Below are 18,970 nucleotides of genomic sequence, written 5' to 3' on the forward strand. Positions count from 1 at the left end.
GTGGTGTTTGGGGAACCTGTGGAGATAAATAAACTATGATGGTCTCCATGGTCACATTAGTTTTGCAAGAGCCCATCAACCCTTTGACTGTGGATTTCCTCCAAGAAGACCTCACCAAGCTACAGGAATGGAGCAAAAAGTGTCTGCTACAATTCAATGAAGAAAAATGTAGAGTTCTGCATAGGGTTGCACCGATTAATCGGTAAGTAATCGGTAATCGGCCTAATCGGCCACTTTGCCGATTAATCGGTAATCGGTCTTTTGACCGATTAATCGGGGCCGATTATTATTTTTTCTCTCTTATAGTACAGTGTACATAACACAATACTAATAATGTTAATGTAAGGATGGTGATGTTACCAAAACCCTGATACCTTTCCACAGCATTTATTTCCAACAAGTCCCTAAGCAAATGTATATTATGTAATTCAAATTGATATATAAAATTATGATATGAACTGAAGCACTGGTATTTGCTTCAACTTTGAAACTAGAAAAAAAAATCAACATATTACTTTATATTACAACCAAGAAATATTATATGCCTATTTCAACTTGCTTAGTACAGTAACTGAGTAATGTCCTTCACCAAGCCTGCCGTGCATATGGAAGTAAGTTATTGTAATATATCATGAAAAGTATGGAACTAGACAAGTGATTTTACTCAGCACTTGACGTTAAACACTCTTAAATTGTAATGTAAAAACATTAATTGGGTAACATCCTTCACCATGCCTGCCGTGCATAGGACAGTAAATTAGAAGAAGACTTGAGAGATTGATAAACTTTCTGTACACTACCATTTCTAGTAGCATCTAGGATCACCACAATTAAAATCAGGATGTTTCCACAATGCAAGGCTAAATTATAAGTAACAAATTAGTAGACGTATTTGTTCGCCATGTAGGAGATGACAGTTAGGCAGTAAACAAAGTTGTAAACATGTGGGTTACGGTATGTCTTTAACTTTGTGGTACCAGTGTCCAGTAATTAGTGAAGATTAATCACATTTACAATTTATAAATAATCGGCCGATTAATCGGTATCGGCCGATTATTGGTTACCGATTAATCGGTAATCGGTAATCGGCCAAATTGCTTATCGGTGCAACCCTAGTTCTGCACCTTGGGAGTGGATGTCCAGCACACCAATACCACATGGGAAACACTCCACTATCCACCACAGAGCCAGAGAAAAACATGGGAGTATAGGTTATCAGGCTATCAGTGAAGGCAAAATCCCTGACAATCGCAGTGGAGGGGTTAAAACATCAAGTGTATGACAAGAGCAGTGGTTTCAATAGATATTTCCTCCTACAACTAAGACCCTTAGGAATAATGATAAGCCAGAACAAATACCCTTGGGAAGCACTGTGGAGGCGGAGGCAGAAAAATGTGAAGACAACCACCCGGGAGCAAGGAGACCACCACCGTCAGGGGAAAGCAGGGACCTGAAAAATAAAAAATATTAGGGAAAGAAAGAAAACCGAAGGAAAGGACAGTAGAAAAAGAGAAAGGAAGGAAACTGGTTGGCATTATAAGACACTTCGGCTAATCACATCAGCTATTTCTAAAGGTCAAAGAGTGGGTCAGTTGGGTTCCAATGAGTGTTTCTTTAGATTCATGGTACAGAAGAAGGGTCAAACTACCACCAGGGTTATAAAACTACCCCTGGAAATGCCCACAACTCCTAGGAAAGCCTTTTCAAATCTGTGTTTCTTCAGGTTCATGGTACAGAAGAAGGGTCACACTACCACCAGGGTCACAAGCATGCATGCTTATTGAACGTCAGAGCAACTTATTTCTGCCAGGAGGTATTTCTCTCAGCACTGAAACACGCATAGTGGACTGCCACTGCCACGTCCCGTCCTGCGTTAGGTATTTCCGGTGCCCACACTGCGTGCCCAATAAATTCAAACTAACTAAACCTAACTCTAGGTATGCCATTTGTTATGTGTTTGTCTATCTGTATGGTCAAGCAGATAAAGTTCAGTATTTTAAAACTGTAGTGAGTGCATTTTTTCAGCAAACCACAAAACCAGTACATAAAATTATGTTTGTCAAGGGTTGCCCTGAAATATGTGTAAAATACGCATCATAACGTCCCTCCCCCTTCCTCCTGCCTTCACCAGCATCTGTCAGTCATGGCAGGCCAGAGAAATTTTAGGGTTGCCACCTGTTCCTTAAAATATGGATTCATTCTGTATTGGAGAATGGGATGTTGCATTCCTTATATTTTTAAGCTCAAGGTGGCAGCCATAACTGAGACTCTATTCCCATTGTTTTCCACTTTGAGCACTCTTGTCTTGCAGCGAACAAAGGGAACCCACGCTCACGTCTTTGACCTGTACAAAGAGATTCGCCAGTCCTCGTCGAGACTAACTTGGTCGGCTAGGCTGACGTCAGGGGACAGAGTAGTCTATCGGCATCCATCCCTCCCCTCCATGAGCCATCACCCGGCAAGGGTCTGTGGTCCCTTCTTGGAGGGAAGTACGCACTTGACGGCCTCCATATAGTCTGTGTCCCCACTGTGAGGTGACTAGAAAAATATGTATATAAAGAAAATAAAAAAATAAAAAATAAAAAAAATAATGCATCATATCAGCATTCAAAAAACTTTTGGATTTCTGAATTCTGGATGAAGGATTCTCCAGCTGTATTGTTGCAATGTTTGGAGAGCCCCTGTTGGTGCTGGGACAAGAGTTATGAACAGTTTTGTGTGTACCATACCAAGGACAGACAACATCCCCACAACTTATTATTATCATTAATACAGCCCCTAGTGTGAGGATGCATAGTGCACATGGCTGTTGTACATTCACCCACAGATATTTACCTACTTACACTCCTATATTCATGTCTATTCCTGTACAGCTTGCACGGATGACTTCTGCGCCAGAGCCCGCACATGGAGATATGCCGTGCAACTTTATATCTAACTCCCATACCATCATTACAAGGCAGGAGTGTGTGTCTGGCAGTGACTTACATCTGCACTGGTGTGAGGGAAAGAAGTTCTCCCTCCCTCCCTCCTGTGGGGGTTGACAGTGTGTATTGCCTTGAACAGTTCATTCTGAAATTTCCCCCATATCCTCCTTGTTTCCCTCCACTGTTGCTGGATTACATAAGGGATGGAAAACATAGAGGAGGCAAAACAATCTGATCTTTACATGGCTGGGCATAATGAAGCCTCCTCTTCCTTTGGAGGTCACTTATCAGTGGCTTCTTCTGCGCGCCATAACACCTGCAGCCAAGGTCACGTTGCAGTTTCTTGCACTGTACGGAGCGACACATCACCAGGGAGAGTGTGGGTTTGTTCTCTCAGTTTCCTGGTTCTAAGGTGAGGAGTGACATCAAGCCATCTATCGTCCTAACACGTTCCTGCTTCTGTAGTTTTTTTTCCCCTGGTTGTTGAGTGTCCACTTTCAGCCGGCCTTAAATCAGTGGGTCAAGTTTCTCACTGTTCAGTCCTTTTAGCTTGAAAGTTTCCTTATTTTTGTGTCCAGCAATGTAAAGATCAGAGACTGCTGCCTCCTGGATGTCTTCCAGCTGTTACGTAATCCAGAAAAAATGGGCGGAAACACCAGGATGTGGCTAAAGTTCAGGCTGAATTGTTCAAGACCATGCAAACTCAAGCCCCTGGAGGGAGGGAGACCCTCCTTCCCTCACACCAGTGAGTGGAGAAAAAGATGTAGCAAGTCACTGCCTCTAAGTTAATGCCTCTTGCATCCTAATGATGGCATGGTGCGTGGCATATCTCTGAGCATGGACTCCGGTCCAAAAGTCAAGTCATCTGTGCGTGCAAGCTGTAAAGACACTTTCATTTGCGCAAAAAACCTGCAAGTTTACTTACAAAATTGTATCATGGCATCATTTGATGTAAAATCCCTATTTACAAATATTCCTCTCAATGAAGCTGTTGTTATCTGTTGTGAAAATATTTTTAGGAATTGTACAAACCACCAAACTGCTACGAGGTGTGTGCTGGGAACTAACATCAAGGAGACTCAGCTGGGAATGGAAAAAAAGAAGACCAAGAATTTAACACAAAAGAAACAACTGTAGGATGAAAATTACTGCCAGAGGAAGATGAACAAGGAATTACTGATGAAGTTAACAACACTCACCAATTGTTTCCTGTGTTCCCCCTTCATCCTTCTCCTCCTCTTGTTCTTCTTCTTCCTCCTCTTCTTCTTATCTCTGCAAATTCATTTAGGAATTAGAACTGTATAAACATGGATTCTTTTGGAGAATAATAAATTCCTGCAAGAATTTTAATGTTCTTATTTTATGAGAGAGAGAGAGAGAGAGAGAGAGAGAGTGTGTGTGTGTGTGTGTGTGTGTGTGTGTGTGTGTGTGTGTGTGCAGTATCTATAGGAACAGATGAGTGTAGTAAAGGTTTAGCATGAGGGCAAGGAGGAGGAGGGGGAGGCCAGTGCTCCACCCAGCCACCCTGACCCTCAAAACTAACAGGGAAACAGGACAAAGGAAATATTAGCTTAGAACATAACCTCCCTTGTCTGTCCTAACCTTCAAAGATTTATTCTATCACAGGGTTTAGACAAGAATTGCTCTGCTCTTTATAATACATGAAGGAGAGAAGGACTGGAGGTGAGGGAGGACAACCTCTTCAAGCCAGTTCCCAGACAGCTCTCTTCCGCAGCATTTAAATCATTCCCTCGTCCTCTGCCTCCTCCTCTCTCATTGCCGTCACCTTCATGTTCTCTTCCTTGGCATTTAGGTGTTTGGGGCCCACACTGAACAGGCAGCGTTATTGTCCGCACTCCTCCCTCTCCACCTGTTGAGTGAGAAGTAACGGATGAAAAAAATAACCTGGATCTAAAGTGACTACCTAAGGGTAAAGGTTATAGGGAAGGCTAAGAGTATGTGGTGAGGAAGGAGTTGGCCTTGATGCTGTAAAGACTTGGAAACTAACATAACTACAATTATAAAAAAAGGTGGAAAAACTAAATATCCTAGAGGTTTGAACAGCTACTTCCAAGAATTCCCAATGCTTAACAATGATGATAATGGAAAGTTGGAAAGTTTGGTTTAGTGGGCGCAACATCTGTGGTCACATGCCGGAGAGACAGGAGGGGAAGGAATTATAGGAGACGGGAACAGACCCCAGGAGACGGGACACAACCCACGATTAATACCTGGTACCCATTCACTGTTGGGTTGACAGGGACGTAGGGTATCGGAAAAGGCGCCCAAATTTTTCCGCTCTGCCCAGGAATCGAACCCGGTTGTGAGCCGAGTGTGCTAACCACTGCACCACGAAGCCCCCGTGATGATGATGGACCAGAACACACATACCTTCCAGAGGAGTTGTGGAGGTACACGGGAGGAGACCAGCTGGAAGACCTGAAGGAGGAGGAAGGCCAGGGAGGAGAGTCTTCCATCGGCAAGGCTGGGAGACTCACAGCCCAACCACCAAAAAGACCTGAAATGAAAGGAAATCAATCAAGGAGAGAAAACACAAACAAAGGAAAAGACAGTAAAAAAAAGAGGTAAGAAATACCTGAGAGATCAACTAATGAGCCTTGCCCCCCCTGGCGTAAGGCCCCACTGATTGGTGATTGGTTGATATCTTCATGCCAATGCACAGTGGGCCAGAATGGGTGATTATGGGACAAAAATATTTCCACTGCAGAAAATGTTTATTTTGTCCAAATATGCTTTTTCACTGATAATAAATGAAAAAATTATCTTAAAGTAAGTATCAGTAATTGATTCCGAACATATAAATCTAGTAAGCTTTTCAATCCATTAAACGTAATTAACGTGAATTAATGGGAACTCAAGGTATATAATCGTTTCACCACATTTTGCATATTATACAATAAGAGATGTAAGATTTATAATATAAATACTTCCTCTAAATAGGTTTCTAAATCAAATAAAGTAACTTTTCATGTAGCTGTAGATAAAATTAACTACGGGTATATTAAATACAGGAAGGCTGCTAATCAGTCATAGTGCATGTCTAGAATTATGGTTTATGCTCTCCAGATGATGTCTCAGGATCTGTAACAAGGAGCTTGATTTGGTGTTTCAGCTGGTAGACCTTTCTTGTGTACGCTCCACATTTTATTTCTCATTGAGGTTATTAGGGGATCTGATGAGCAAAATAGCCTTCGCATTAAGTCCTCATTTGTTTTTTTACGAGATACCTTACGGCAAAATGACTCTCTGAACTTTTTGAAGTCTTCATTCTTTGCTTCTTGTGCTTCTTCGGAATAAAGTCCAATTGGTAGGTTAAACTGTTCTATTACTGAAGCTCCATGAATAAGGATCCTATGCAAGCTTTGAGGCATGTAATACCAGTTGTACTCTTCCATATATTTCAGCAGTATTGACGCAGAAGGATTTGAATGCTGCAATGTTGATTGATTGGTGGCCTCTAATACTTTTATCGAGTTTTTAGAGGCAGGAGCGATGGCTAGAGGGCGGCAGAAGAAAGGAATGTATGAGACAGGTGTCTATAAATGTGAATGGTTTAGGTGGTGAGGAAAAGAGGAGGGTGATGATTGAAAATTTTGTAAATGGTAGAGTGGATGTGTTGGGAGTGAGTGAAACACATATTCGAGGAACTGGTGTGAGTGACGGTAGAGAGGGTACGTGGGAGGGTGTGCCTGGGGGGGTTGTATGGACGGGGATAGATGAGAAGTATAGAGGCAGGAGTAAGGAAGGATGTGCTATTGTGATGTCTGAAAGAGTGTGGAATGGTGTGACTGATTATGGTTGGAAGGGATCAGGAATTGTGTGGCTGAAAGGAAAAGTAGGTTTAGAAAAGTATGCATGGGTGTGTATTTATGCACCAGTAAATGTGAAAAGTAAAAAAGGACTGAGAGAAAGGGAAGCTTTTTGGGAGGAAGTGAATGCATGTTTGAAGAGTTTTGAGAAAGAAAGGAAACTTATTATGATGGGAGATATGAATGCTAAAGTGGGTGATGAATGTGTGATGGATGTGGTGCAAAGACTTACAGAAGAGAAAATCAGTGAAGAAAAAGGAGGCTTCAGGAAGGGAAGGGGATGTGTGGATCAGATATTTGCCTTCAGGATGGTAGTAGAAAAAAATAATAGCAAAAGGAAAGAAACTATACGCTGCCTTCATGGATTTGGAAAAAGCTTATGACAGAGTCGATTGGATTGCATTGTGGGATGTTTTAAAGATTTATGGTGTGGGAGGAAAACTGCTTAGTGCAATAAAGTCTTTCTATGAGGATGCATCTGCATGTGTCAAAATTACTGGAGAAACAAGTGAACATTTTGAGACAAAAGTGGGCTTAAGACAAGGGTGCGTCATGTCACCATGGTTATTCAATATTTATATGGATGGTGTCATTAGAGAAATTAAGGCCAAAGTTGGAGAAGTTGGAGTAAGACTGTTCGATGAGGGAAGGAAGTGGGTACTGAATTCGATACTCTTTGCTGATGACACGGTGCTCATTGCAGAAAATGAAAGTGACCTACAAAATTTGGTCAGTGTTTTTGATAGTGTCTGTAATAGGAGAAAGCTGAAAGTAAATGTCAACAAAAGTAAAGTGATGGTTTGTGAGCGAAGTAGAAGTGAGGTTGTAGATTTTGTATGCCCATATAGAGTGGGAATTGAATGTGAAAAAGAATGCAAAATAATTTTGAATGGTGAAGAAATGGAGGAGGTCAATGAGTTTAAGTACCTTGGATCAGTTATGTGTAAGCATGGTGGTATGGAGGGAGAGATAAGAGAAAGGGCATTGCAAGGAAGAAGGGTGGTAGGGTCTTTGGGACGAATCATGAATGGCAGAAGTGTGAGCATGGAGGTAAAGAGGGATTTGAGAAATACAATAATAGTACCAACCCTCACATATGCAAGTGAAACATGGGCCTGGAATGAAAGTCAGAGGTCTAGAGTGCAGGCAGTGGAAATGAGTTATTTGAGGAGTGCATATGGTGTGAGTAGAATGGATGGAATGAGTAATGAAAGTGTGTATGAACATTTTGGAATGTGTCACAGGGGTGAAGGGAAGAAGTGTGGAGTGGTGGAAGAAGTGAAGCGACAGACCTTAAAGAGGTTTGGCCACATGGAGCGAATGGAGGAGAGTAAGATGACCAGAAGGGTGTATGTGAGTGAGATAGAGGGATGGAATGCTAGAGGACGACCTCCAGTGAAATGGAGGGATAGGGTGCAAGAGTACGTTAGGGAGAGGGGGGAAAGATCTTTGAGAAACTTTGAGCAGGCAAGGAGGGAGTGTCTGGATAGAGAAAGATGGAAGCTCTTCTGGCGTGAACATCCCCTGGTGGGAGCTCCTAGGAGCAGGCGTCCATGAAATGAATGAATGAATGAATGTTGATATAGAGTCCAGATGATAGAGTACACAAGATAATGTGCAAGTTCTTCAGTAATTCGACTTTGAGTCCGAGGATTCCACTTGGAAAAATCTTCTTGCAGTATTTCCATCATTTGATGTACCAGAGCCAGATTGTTTTGGCATGTCGACAACTAATCCTGTTTGACAACGAAAGGCTTTCTGTATTTTAGATTTCTGCTTTTGAACTGCTTCCTTTTCTTCTTGTGTTCTTCCTTGCCATTTCTTTACAGGTAACTTGTAGGATAGATGTAAGCAGCATTCCATAGTTCTTATCCAGGCATGTAAAGTTGATAATCCATGTCATTCCATCCTTGGACATAGACCGCTCTGAGACATTTTCTATGTCATTCATTTGCTTTGGAGATGCCCCGCACAGAGGACAACATTGCACTGAGTTGGCGAGTGATAAAGAGGATGCCACTTTTCCATCAATCATTGTCAAGTTCACCTCATGAATGACACTTGCGCCATTATTTATTTGTGTTGGTCTAAGTTGACATATTGCTTCTTTTAGGAATTTCTCTTCCTCAACTAAAACTTCTGAGGTTTCCTTGACAAACTTGAATCGTGTAGGTCTACAATAAAATGGTGATGAAGGTTTATTATTCTTCCATACAAGGACTTTCTCATTAGCTTCTGTTTCTCCACTAAGTTGTAGAGGCACCAAACAAGTGACAAAGAAACAGGATTCAGACACAACATTTTGTTCTTGGTTATCACTCCGTATCTGCTTGTAAATGCTCAGGCCAGTTGTGCCGTCAAGTCCCATCTTGCAAATTAACCTATATTCATTAATCTCGTGATTGACCCCAACTCGCTCAAATATTCTCCTTGTTGTATGGTCCAAAAGGTCTTGCAAGGTAACTTCAGCAGAACCGTCAGTAACTAGCCATTCTTTGGGAGGAGAAGGTAAGCAGTCTTCTTTGGCCAATCGAACATTGTTGTAGGAGGGAAAGATTTTTGATTTCTTTTCCAGTGCACTGTTTCTCAGATTATGGTAGCTTCTCTTTGAAAGACCACGGTCTAAGATCAATGACAGTGCTTCACTTGGAGAAAAGGAGCATTCAGTGTTATATGATGAAGTTGATGGGCTTTCAAAGTTAACTTGGGCTAACGACTTCGCTAACTGTGGCTGTCCATTCATTCTGAGAACTCTGGATGTTGAAAATACAAGCCTCTGGGGAGTTGTGTTTGTGAGCTCTTCAGTTTTCTTCTCTGTGTTTTTTCTGACGAGTCTTGAAAACTTTCAGGCCTGGGTCTTCCTCGGCATTTTGCACGTGTTTCATCAGGTGTGCTTTGCTACACTTTGGTGGCCAGCCAGTCTTTGTTCCTACTCAACATATAATTTAGGTTTCTGCAAGCTCGTTTACACCTGATTTTCAAATTCTTAAGAAAGTTAGTCACAACATTTTCTGCTATAGTCAGGGCCATTTACTTGCTTGTGGGCCCTAGGCCAAATCTCATCCGGGGGCCCCCCCCTCGCCAATATATATATATATATATATATATATATATATATATATATATATATATATATATATATATATATATATATATATATATATATATATATATATATATATATATATATATATATAATTTTATTTTGTGCAGAACCTGTTCTTAAACAGAGGTATAATGGAAAAATACAGTTAAACTGAACCAGAATGCATTTTACACTAAGAATTACAGTAAAACATAACACATTAATAGTTTCTAATAAAATTAGTTCCATATCAGGTGCATCATAGCTGTATCTGATTAAAGTAAATGAAGTTCTATATCAAATACATCAAAAGTACATCAAAGTGAATCAGGTTCCATATGTAGTAGGCCTACATACATGTTGCACACTGAAACGAAAATGAAGAAAATAAATTTTAAGCACAACTATGTGCAGTTCAGAATGACTTTTTCTGCTTTTTTCCAAGGCAAATTTGTCAATGATACTGTTTGTGTCAAGGGATTGTAAGAGGTCAGATTCAATGCATAGTAGTGAAAGTGAGTTTAGTCTGGTCTGTCCCATAGTTGATCTTACGTGATTTTTTACCCTAGATAGAGTAGAAAAAGACCTCTCTCCCTGACAGTTTGTAATGGGGATGGTAAGGAAAATTCTCAACAAGATACTAATGTTTGGAAAGGCAGCTGTCAAAACACCATCTTTGGACCTCAGCAAAGTGGAAATGTTTGTCACTGACCTGTCAGATTCAGAGGACAAAATGTCTTTAAACTGCAGAAATTCATCTAAAATAGATGCTTCCAGGTCACTCGAATAGGTACTGACAAGGAGCTCCAGTTGAGCTTTGAGGTCATCATACTTCATACTGTCATACTCTGTTAAGAAGCTAAATAGCTTCTTTAATTCTGAATAGGCATTCACTCTATGCTCTAATTCATTCCTAAGGCGCTTTCACAGTCAACACGAAAAACCGTTAGACTAAATATTTAACTTTAATTCCACAACGTTCACCTTTGAGTCTAAAATGCTAAAAACTATGTAAAATCAGTAAATTATGAGGAATGAGCCACCGGGAATACACTGGGGGCGCGTTACCATGGTGTGCTTTGTCCCCCTCCCCTTCGTTACACTAAATATTTAACTTTACTTCCAAACCGTTCGCCTGTGGGTCTAAAACGCTTTAAACTATCTGAAAACAGTTACTTGTGAGGAATGAGCAGCCGGGAATACACTGGAGGCGCGTTACCATGCTGTGTTTTGTCCCCCTCAGCATCCTTACCGCTATACCTTATTTTAATCCCCCAATGTTCGGTCAAGAATGCTTAAATCTACCTAATGACAGTTAATTGTGATGAATGAGACCGGGTATACACTGGGGGCGCGTTACCATGGTGTGCTGTTTTTGTCCTCAGCATCCTCACCGCTAATCCTTATTTTAACACACTTTCAAACATCACAGGACACCCATACGCCACACACACATACTAGGGACTACAAGCTACACGTACACACCAGTAACACTCACACAGAACCGCCATAAAGGGATACAAATGGAATAATGATTAACGCCTTCAGGAACAGTGCGCCGCCATGTTGCACGCCGGCTCAGTTCTCACCCTCATAACTCCACTACTAAGAGTCTCACCGGGGAAATGTTAGTGGTGAAGTGTACCTGGTGATCTGTTTAATTAGTCTGGCTACCTGTGATGTAGTGTAAATGCCGCGTACCTGAATTAGAGGGAAAAATGTCTCCCGTGCGTACCTCCTGCTTCGTCCTGGTTCCCGTAATGGCCGCCGTGAAGCTTCTAATTTCATCTACATTCTCTTGATCTTGCCTTTTCTGGGGTTTATTATTCCTTTTATGGCATATTTTGTGTATATAATTTTTTTAGGCATTTTCGTTGGTTTCCTTTTGCTTCTAAGAGTGTCCTTGTGAAAAATGTTTGGTCATCCTTTATATACTCGTAATTTGTCATGTCACTCTACTACATCCTTTATTTCTAACCTATTTCTCGATGTTATTGTTATTTTTTCCATTTTTTGTGCCATGTTTTGTTTCTAAGAGTCCTTATAAAAAATGTTTGGTCATCCTTTACACACTCGTATTTTGTCATGTCACTGTACCATATTCTTTATTTTCTAAGCTATTTTCTCGACGTAACTATTTCTTTCTCTATTTTCAGTGTCATGTTTTGTTTCTAAATGCGTCTCTGTAAAAATTGTAATATTTCTTTTGTTTGTCTTCAAGTGGGTGTCTCTTAAGCAGTTTTTTTTTCCCTAGTTAATTTTCTCAACAACATTTGCTTTTCAACGATCATTTATTCAACAAGTGGCGAGTTCAGTGAGGTTTTTATTATTTTACAAACGCTGCGTGCAAAAAGGCGGGGAATTTAAACAGACTAACACCAGCAATAGAAGTAGCTATAATTTCATCACAGCTTTTGAGGATATTAAAGCCTTTCCTTGCCTATTTAAACCTCATAGTAGTGTAGGAAGAGACCAATCAACCTTTTTTTCTCAATAAGCGAATGTGTGAATAGGGATGAAAATTATAACAGTACGTATGTGCGAAAAAAAAAATCGTTAACGGTCTCTGCATTTCGCACAAAACAGAACTTCGAATGACTGCTCCGAGATCTCAAAAGCATTTATTTATATGTGTTTTGTTTCTAAGTACTATTTTATCGCCTTAGGAAAGCACAAATGTTAGTCATCACGAAAATATAACATGAAAATAGAGTTCGAGTGATACATTTCTTTTTGTCATCTATATATATATATATATATATATATATATATATATATATATATATATATATATATATATATATATATATATATATATATATATATATATATATATATATATATTTATATTGTGTGTGTGTTGTTTGTGTGCGTGTGTGTGTGAGAGAGATTTTGACTGTCCTTTTTTCAAGAAAACTTAAGGACAAACAGGCTCAAAAAAGGACAGACTGTCCTTAAAAGGACAAACATGGCAACCCTGCCACACACAGTACGAGTCTGGTGACTGCGGCAGTTTCAAAAGAGCAACCTGCATTGTGAGTCAGTAAATTTAATTTTTGTGGAATGAATATGACACACAAAAGTTGATGAATGTGGATTTTTGGTCAAGGTGCTGAAGGTTAACGAACATTATTCTCTCTCTCTCTCTCTCTCTCTCTCTCTCTCTCTCTCTCTCTCTCTCTCTCTCTCTCTCTCTCTCTCTCTCTCTCTCTCTCTCTCTCTCTCTCTCGACCATTGGGCCACCACAACTTAAGTCCCCAGGACCCCAGTGGGCCCTCAGTTACCAGTGGGCCCTAGGCCAATGGCCTATGTTGCCTATTGGCAAATCCGGCCCTGCGCGGCGGCGGCGGCGTTAATTAAACTCACAAGTGTTCAATGCGTTAAGGACCTGGGGATTAAAATCGCGTCAAACCTCAAATTCTCACATCAATGCATCGATGCAGCAAATAAAGCGAACAGAATGTTGGGCTTCATTAAAAGAAACTTTTTATTCAAGAATAAAGATGTAATACTTCCGCTCTACAATAGTTTAGTCAGACCCCACTTGGAATATGCGGTACAGTTTTGGTCTCCCCAACATGCAAAGGACATTGCTAAACTAGAAGGTGTTCAGCGTCGAGCAACAAAAATGATCCCTTCCATGCGCAACAAATCCTACGAAGAAAGGCTTTCCACCCTTAACATGTTATCTCTCGAGAAACGTCGCCTCCGAGGAAAATTGATCGAATGTTTTAAAATACTTAATAGTTTCACGAATGTAGAAAAAACAAAATTGTTTATGATCGATGACACTTTGCGAACGAGGAACAATGGCATAAAACTGAAATGTAGACAAGTAAATTCAGACTGCACCAAATTTTTCTTCACCAACGTTGTAGTGCGAGAATGGAATAAGCTCCCACCGTCAGTGGTCCAGTGTAACACGATTGACTCCTTTAAAAACAAGCTCGACCGTCACTTCCTTCAACTTAATATTAACTAGAGTAGAAAAGCAACGTTTTGGAGCCATTTGATTAGTGTAGATTCACTTAGGTTGAAGGACAGACCACCTAGTCTGGACCATGGGGTCTGTGTGGTCTGATTTTCTATGTAAATCTATGTAAATCTCTGAGACACACACACACACACACACACACACACACACTACTTCACTAATATATTAGGCCTATATATTATTATTTTTATTATTATTATTATTATTATTATTATTATTATTATCAATGTTGCTATTTTCATCATGTACTTGTAGCAGTAGTAGTAATAGTGGTAGTAGTGGTAGGTACCAATATTACCGGTACCAATGACTACGGAACCGGTACCTATTCTGAGTGGGCCTGCTATCTCCTATACATGGTACCGATAATTGCATACCGGTACCCAAACCAGAACCAATACGCCAATACTGGTTTTTATACTCCATTAATGGTTCCCAAACTAGAACCAACAATTCAATACCGGTATCAAAACACCAGCAGGTCCGATACCAAAACAAGTACCAATAATCTGTTATCGGTACCATTAAAACGAGTAGGCCTTCAAGATGGCTGCTTGGTAGACGAGTCAAAACGAAGCGGAGATTTATAAAGTGATTTCCTCGGTTTATTCATGGTGAAGGAGGCTGTTACTGTCTGCCTGGCACTTGGCACTCTTCACCGTTCTGCTTTCCGCCTGGAGTGCCACGGGGGTAAGCCTGGGCGGAGATATAGGCTGTTTTATAGGCCTGTGTGGCTGACATAGACCTTCTAATCCTGGCGGCCGTGTTTTAAGGCGTTTTTTGTCTTATAGGGATGTTTTATTTGTGGGGGGTAGGCTGTGGGCTTGGGGGGTGAATTCCAACCATGGGTGTGTGGCAGGGTGGGCGGGGTGGGCATGGGGGGTGAATTCCAAACATGGGCGTGTGGCAGAGTGGGCGTGGTGGGCATGGAGGTGAATTCCAACCATGGGTGTGTGGCAGGAGTGAGCATGGGGGTGAATTCCAACCATGGGTGTGTGTGGGGTGGGCATGGGGGTGAATTCCAACCATGGGTGTGTGGCAGGGTGGGCATGGGGGTGAATTTCAACCATGGGTGTGTGGCAGGGGTGGGCATGGGGTGTGAACTCCAACCATGGGTGTGGGGCTGGGTGGGCATGGGGGTGAATTCCAACCATGAGTGTGTGGCAGGGTGGGCATGTGGGGTGACTTCCAACCATGGGCGTGTGGCAGGGTGGGCATGGGGGGTGAATTCCAACCATGGGTGTGTGGCAGGGTGGGCATGGGGGTGAATTCCAACCATGGGCGTGTGGCGGGGTGGGCATGGGGGGTGAATTCCAACCATGGGAGTGTGGCAGGGTGGGCATGGGGGATGAATTCCAACCATGGGTGTGTGGCAGGGTGGGCATGGGGGGTGAATTCCAACCATGGGTGTGTGGCAGGGTGGGCATGGGGGGTGAATTCCAACCATGGGTGTGTGGCAGGGTGGGCATGGGGGTGAATTCCAACCATGGGCGTGTGGCAGGGTGGGCATGGGGTGGGGCAATTCCAACCATGGGTGTGTGTGGGGTGGGCATGGGGGGTGAATTCCAACCATGGGCGTGTGGCAGGGTGGGCATGGGGGGTGAATTCCAACCCTGGGTGTGTGGCAGGGTGGGCAGGGGGGGTGAATTCCAACCATGGGTGTTTGGCGGGGTGGGCATGGGGGGTGAATTCCAACCATGGGTGTGTGGCAGGGTGGGCATGGGGGGTGAATTCCAACCATGGGTGTGTGGCAGGGTGGGCATGGGGGGTGAATTCCAACCATGGGTGTGTGGCAGGGTGGGCATGGGGGGTGAATTCCAACCATGGGTGTGTGGCAGGGTGGGCATGGGGGGTGAATTCCAACCATGGGTGTGTGGCAGGGTGGGCCCCCTCTCTCTTTCTCTTCACTTACTTACCTTACATTCCTCTCTCTCTCTCTCTCTCTCTCTCTCTCTCTCTCTCTCTCTCTCTCTCTCTCTCTCTCTCTCTCTCTCTCTCTCTCTCTCTCTCTCTCTCTCTCTCCTTCCATTCTCTCACGGCCTTTGGGAGTGTGGGGAATACAGCGGCAAACAGGAAATGTTTTTCAGTTATGTGGGTTGAAAAATACCCTAGATGTAGGGAAATTCTTTACATTTATCTTGATGTAGGGAAATTCCATACATTCAGCCATTGTTTGCCACGTATGGAAACCACGCAGTATCACTCAGTCTCCATAGAAGAGGGAGTGAAGCCCCCAACCATTGTTGTCTCATTTCCCTGCATGCTCTCCACACCTCCTTTACCCCATTTTGCTTAGGCTTACATAACTGCTTTGTAGCCCATACTTAAAAAAAATGTGTTGATATATTTGTATGTGGTATATTATGCAGGGAATTGTTGACTAAAAGGACGGATTCAGCGGCCCTCGTCTAAAGCCTAATGCAATGTCTAGAATTATACATTGATTTTTTTTTTTTTTGGCCACCTTTGTCTGCTGATTACCCCACAAAAAAGACCAAATTACCCCACTTGGGGGTAATTTACCCCAGACCCCTGCGGGCCCCATTACAAGGTTACATAAAGTTAGGTTTGAGTACGTAGTTTAAATATATTTGAGGGATTCTTTGCCACATATGGACACATCGCAATTTCACTCAGTGTCCATAGAAAAGAGGGTGGAGAGGGGTGAAGCCCCCCCATTATAAGGTTAGGTAAAGTTAGGGTGGAGTAGTTTAGAGATATTTGAGGAATTTTTTGCCACGTACGGAAATCTCGCACTTTCACTCAGTCTTTATTGCAGAGAGGGGGCCGAGAGGGGTGAAGCCCCCCAGTTAGAAGGTCATGTAAAGTTAGGTTGGAGTAGTTTGAATGGTAAATCTTGGGAATAGCGGCTCCTAGTGGGTGTGCGTTTAGGGCACGGTGTGGTGGTAATTGCAACATTTCCAGCGCCTACGACGGGGTTTTGACAAGCGGACAGGCGTGTTTATGTCACAAGGGTGTATATTTCCACGCCGGCCTCACAATTTCTTCCAAGTCGATGTGCGATGAGACTGCAAGCTCCAGGGTGAAGAAAGGGAAGAGCCCGCGTGGAAATATACACCCTTGTGACATAAACAAGCCACCTGTCTGCTTGTCAAAACCAGTTGTACGTGCTGGAAATGTTGTAATTACCACCACACCGTGCCCTAAAAGCGCACCCGCTCGGACCCGCTATTCCCAAGATTTACCGTTTGAATATACGTATTAGAGGGATTTTTTGCCACGTTCAGAAACCTTGTTACTTCACTCTCAGTGTTTATAGCAGGAGGGGGGGGGGGGAGATTGGTGAAGCCCCCCATTAGAAGGTTATGTAAGGTTAGGGTGGAGTAGTTTAAATATATTCAAGGTATTTTTTTGCCACGTACGGTGTTGTGTTTGTGGCCTAGTAGCATTTGGTTACTGGTCACAGCACCAGTACATACCTGTAATAGCTTGTAGTAACTGGTTATATCCCATCCTCGTGGACGTGTCAGTCTGGCGGATACGCGTGGAGGCACTTAATATTTATTGACAACTCTACATTACTCTCAGCGCCCTCGTCTGAGAGGAATTCTCTCCAAGCTACATACATGTAGCTCAAACTTACTATACAATCCTATTGCAGAAACATACAAAACTATAAAGGTATTATATCTCCTATAAGGGATTTGGTTTCCCTGTTATTATAGAGCTGTTTTTTTGGGGGGTGCCTAAAAAGAAAATTTAACAGTAATGTATAACTTATAAATACTTCTTACTCTATTCTTAATCTATTTACGTATCAAACAGAAACTATGCAATTTCACTCAGTCTTTATAGCAAAGGGTGGTCGAGAGGGGTGAAGCCCCCAATTAAAAGTATGTAAAGTTAAGGTGGAATAGTTTGAATATATTTGAGGGATTTTTTGCCACGTACAAAAACCACGCAATTTCACTCATTGTCCATAGAATGTGTGTGGGGGTCGAGAGGGGTGAATCCCCCCATTATAAGGTTATGTAAAGTTAGGTTGGAATAATTTAAATATATTCGAGGGATTTTTTGCCACGAACAGAAACAAGCAATTTCACTCAGTGTCCTTAGCAGAGTGTTTGTACCAAGTACAGCTTGATCTTGGCGAGTCAGTGCCTTGACCCAGTGTTATATGTGTTCTCAATAGTATGCCATTTTAAATTTGCTCCTGTGTTTACAAAACTTTACCATGTACAGTATAGTAATTCCTATGTGGCCAATTAAGTGGGTCTCAGTATTTGTCTTTAAGCTTACATGCATTAACCCGGTAGCAGTGATGGGCCAAATTTGTGTCTTTACCGTGCAGCAGTGACGGGCCAAATTTGTGGCTTTACCATGTAGCAGTGACAGGCTAAATTTGTGGCTTTTCCGTGTAGCAGTGACCGGCCAATTTGTGGCTTTACCATGTAGCAGTGACGGGCTAAATTTGTGGCTTTACCGTGTAGCAGTGACCGGCCAAATTTGTGGCTTTACCATGTAGCAGTGATGGGCTAAATTTGTGGCTTTACCGTGTAGCAGCAACAGGCTAAATTTGTGGCTTTACCGTGTAGCAGTGACGGGCTAAATTTGTGGCTTTACCGTGTAGCAGCGACAGGCTAAATTTGTGGCTTTACCGTGTAGCAGCGACAGGCTAAATTTGTGGCTTTACCGTGTAGCAGCGACAGGCTAAATTTGTGGCTTTACCGTGTACCAGCGACGGACCAAATTTGTGGCTTTACCGTGTGGCAGCGACAGGCCAAATTTGTGCCATGATATAAACCCCTCAAAATAGATGATACATAATCTGATCACAAATGCTTTGATATATATTATGAAGTGCTTTGTGTGAGTGATGTTTTTTTCTCATTTTTCTCACTTAGAGGGACCAATAAGAAACATGATCCCCGCTGCTACATCACCACCGGGTTAAGAATACAATTTGTTGCCAAGGAATCTATATTGTTCTTGGTTTAGAATGATATAATTTATCAGAAATTGGTAGCCTCATTTTTGTACCCTTGATATCAATTCTAGTAGTAGTGAAATAGCTAGTACTATCAAAGTCCAGCTAAGCCAGTGCTCCTTCCTCATCCAAAATAACATTAGATTAGTGTATTGTATCCACAGACACTTTCCTCCCCAGTGTTGT

Source organism: Eriocheir sinensis, chromosome 42 (genome assembly GCF_024679095.1).
Source record: "Eriocheir sinensis breed Jianghai 21 chromosome 42, ASM2467909v1, whole genome shotgun sequence".
In the NCBI taxonomy this organism is placed as follows: domain Eukaryota; kingdom Metazoa; phylum Arthropoda; class Malacostraca; order Decapoda; family Varunidae; genus Eriocheir; species Eriocheir sinensis.